The sequence below is a fragment of the Oryx dammah genome, unplaced genomic scaffold (genome assembly GCF_014754425.2).
Source record: "Oryx dammah isolate SB20612 unplaced genomic scaffold, SCBI_Odam_1.1 HiC_scaffold_29, whole genome shotgun sequence".
In the NCBI taxonomy this organism is placed as follows: Eukaryota; Metazoa; Chordata; class Mammalia; order Artiodactyla; family Bovidae; genus Oryx; species Oryx dammah.
Window position 1 is genome coordinate 41486807 of NW_024070213.1, and position 4137 is coordinate 41490943.

Genomic DNA, 4137 nt, shown 5'->3' on the forward strand with positions numbered 1-4137 from the left:
ACAAGTATATGTATGGCTGAGTCCCTTCGTTCTTCACCTGAAACTACCACAACATTGTTAATCAGCTATACCTCAAAACAAAAAGACCAAAAAAAAAATGTTTAAAGTTTAAAAAAATTTAAATGGAGGATAATTGCTTTACAATGTTGTGTTAGTTTCTGCTGTACACCCCATGAATCAACTATAAGTATATGTATAATACACACACACACACATCCCCTCCCTTTTCAGTCTCCCTTCCACCCTCCCATCCCTCTAGAGCATCACAGAGCAGCACCAAGCTGAGCTCCCTGTGTTATACAACAGCTTCCCACTGGGTATCTATTTTACAGATGGTAGTATATGAACGTCAATGCTACTTTCTCAATTCGTCCCACTCTTTCCTTCCCACACAAGAAACTCTTAATAGCAGTTAGCTCATGGGCAAAAGATTGAACAGACATCAGGCAACTTCTGCCTTTCCCTTATACCTTTCATTAAAATGACAACCCTCTCCAGTACTCTTGCATGGAAAATCCCATGGACAGAGGAGCCTGGTAGGCTACCGTCCATGGAATTGCAAAGAGCTGGACATGACTGAGCAACTTCACTTTCTACCCTTTCTTTCAGATGAAACAATCTAAACACGACCTCAGAGAACCTCCTAGCTTGAGAACATACACTAGTTTGAGTGTCATAAAAGTTAATCCAAAGATTGCCAACAGGCTAATTGTTCATAAAGGGATCTAGACAGTGAGGTGTGATCTCTGACACACAGTTGGCAAGGTGGGTGGGTGGGGATGAGGATGGGAAGTGGCTTTTAGAAAATCTACAGACAAGGTACATAGGCCAGAGGTGTGTCTTGGGTAGCTCTGAATTACTGGTCCTGGGAACTGATTGTCTGGATGCAGTCAGAGTCTGTGGGCAGCATCACTCAGTCATGCTGCTTCCTGGGGCTTTGAGAAGGTAATTTTAGGATAGGATAGGATACACCTTCTACCAAAGAGTGCAGTGGGTCTCAGACAGAGACATAAAATAATTTTAAAACCTGATTATTAATTTATCATATTTTAATTCTGCTAAAAGTCGCATTTTAAATGTATGGGCTTTTTGGTTGTTGTTTCTCAAGAGATACAAGGAACTCCTGAATTAAGGAGGTTTTGTCAAATTGAGGGTCAAGAGAACTGAGTTCTAATCCTGTCTCTGCCAGTAACTAGAGCTGCAAACCTGAGCTCATCATATGCTCTGACCTTTGTTTCCTTATTTGTAAAATACTGAAGTGGACTAAAATTTAAAATCATTAAAATTGCTAGTGTCCCCTTAGGTTTTAGTGTTGTAAGATTCTTATTGTTTACATTTTTATTATTCATTGTTCCCATGAATCTCCTTGCCTTTTTGACAGCCTATATTTGATATCATATGCAATTTTAATGTATTGTATGTTTGAATACACATAGTCAGTTCCATTTTTTCTTTCTTTTTTTTTTTTTCAGTTCCATTTTTTCAAGTGTTACTCAAATTCTTCCTCAATTTGGTGCTGTAGACCAGTCTGCTCTCCCTTCCTTTTCATTCAGAAGGTTCCAGTCTCTCAGCCACAGTCCCTGAGCATCAGTTGATCCTGTGAGAATCAATAAGGTAGCTGGTGGGCTCAGCATTAGTGCTGATAAGCATATAAAATCTCCTCTTCAAGATTCAAAGATTTTAGTCAGGCAAATAAGTTTGTCTGATTGTCAGATAAGGGATTCTAAGTGTTGCACTTAGGCACTGAGAAGGTATTTGTAGTGGCTATTTTCGCCCTGCCCACCTGTCATGCCTGAAGTCTAATTCCTAACCCCCAACACACATATTCTGTACCATCTACCTGAAAATGGGCCAAATTTGACCCTGTAACTTCACTTCCATAGAGTTAAGAATACCATTAACAAAATTAAAAGACAAAGCACATATTGAGAGAAAATATTTGAAACACATATAATAAAGTTTATTTGCCATCATAAATATAAATGACTCTTAAAAATAACTATTTTAAAATAATAGTGCAATGGAAAATGGGCAAAGACTGTGAATATGTAACTCACAAAAAAGAAAAAGGACAAACACGCAAAAATTTACTAATATAAATAAAAATGTTTGCTTTTAACCTTATTATATTAGCAAAAATAAAATTATTGATACTACTCAAAGGTGGGCATGAGGAAATGGGTACTTCTATATAACTTCGTTAGAATATAAATTAGCACACAACATCTATTCAGATTTAAACATGCATTACCTTTGACTTAGCAATTTCACTTCTAGGAATCTACTTTGCTGAAATATTAACAAAACTATGAGTATACACATGTATCAGGATATTTTCTGCAGCATTGTCCATAATAAGAAATTAAGAAATCCCAAGTGATCTATCAACTACCAAGAGAAAAACTGTTAAATAAATTATCATAATCCTTATAAGAAATTACTGTGAAGCCATTGGGAAGAATATTTTGAAATTTTTATGTCCTGGTATAGAAGACATAGCAATAAGTGAAGAAAAACTGTAATAAATGGAACTTTATTTACTATAAATGAAAAAATAGAATTATATGTGTAGAACTATATGGTTGTCTGAGGAGTTCTTACAAATAGCTGAGAAAAGAAGAGAAGCTAAAAAAAAAGGAGAAAAGGAGAGCTATACCCATCTGAATGCAGAGTTCCAAAGAATAGCAAGGAGAAATAAGAAAGCCTTCCTAAGTGAACAATGCAAAGAAATAGAGGAAAACAATAGAATAGGAAAGGCTAGAGATCTCTTCAAGAAAATTAGAGATACCAGGGAACATTTCATGCAAAGATGGGCACAATAAAGGACAGAAATCGTATGGACCTAAGACAAGCAGAAGATATTAAGAAGATGTGGAAAGAATACACAGAACTGTACAAAAACGATTTTAATGACCAGCTAACCATGATGGTGTGATCACTCACCTAGAGCCAGACACCTTGGAGTGCGAAGTCAAGTGGGCCTTAGGAAGCATCACTACAAACAAAACTAGTGGAGGTGATGGAATTCCAGCTGAGCTATTTCGAATCCTAAAAGATGATGCTGTGAAAGTGCTGCCCTCAATATGCCAGCAAATTTGGAAAACTCAGCAGTGGCCACAGGACTGGAAAAGGTCAGTTTTCATTCCAGTCCCAAAGAAAGGCAATGCAAACGAATGCTCAAACTTCTACTACAAATTGCACTCATTTCACATGCTAGCAAAGTAATGCTCAAAATTCTCCAAGCCAGGCTTCAATAGTATGTGAACTGTGAACTTCCAGATGTTCAAGCTGGATTTAGAAAAGGCAGAGGAACCAGAGATCAAATTGCCAACATCTGTTGGATCATTGAAAAAGCAAAAGAGTTCCAGAAAAACATCTACTTCTGCTTCATTGACTATGCCAAAGCCTTTGACTGTGTGGATCACAACAAACTGTGGAAAATTCTTCAAGAGATGGGAATACCAGACCACCTCACCTGCCTCTTGAGAAATCTGTATGCAGGTCAGGAAGCACACTGGTTCCAAATTGGGAAAGGAGTATGTCAAGGCTGTATATTGTCACCCTGCTTACTTAACTTCTATGCAGAGTACATCAGGAGAAACGCTGGGCTGGAAGAAGCACAAGTTGGGATCAGATTGCCGGGAGAAATATCAATAACCTCAGATATGCAGATGACACCACACTTATGGCAGAAAGCAAAGAGGAACTAAAGAGTCTAAAGATACAGATGAAAGAGGAGAGTGAAAAAGCTGGTTTAAAACTCAACGTTCAATAAGCAATGATCATGGCATCCAGTCCCATTACTTCATGGGAAATAGATGGAGAAACAATGGAAACAAGGACAGACTTTACTTTCTTGGGCTCCAAAAGCTCTGCAGATGGTGACTGCAGCCATGAAATTAAAAGACACTTGCTGCTTGGAAGAAAAGCTATGACAAACCTAGATAGTGTATTAAAAAGCAGAGACATTACTTTGCTGTCAAAGGTTTGTCTAGTCAAAGCTATGGTTTTTCCAGTAGTCATGTATGGATGTGAGAATTTCACCGTAAAGAAGGCTGAGGACCGAAGAATTGATGCTTTTGAATTGTGGTGTTGGAGAAGACTCTTGAGAGTCCCTTGGACTGCAAGGAGATCAAA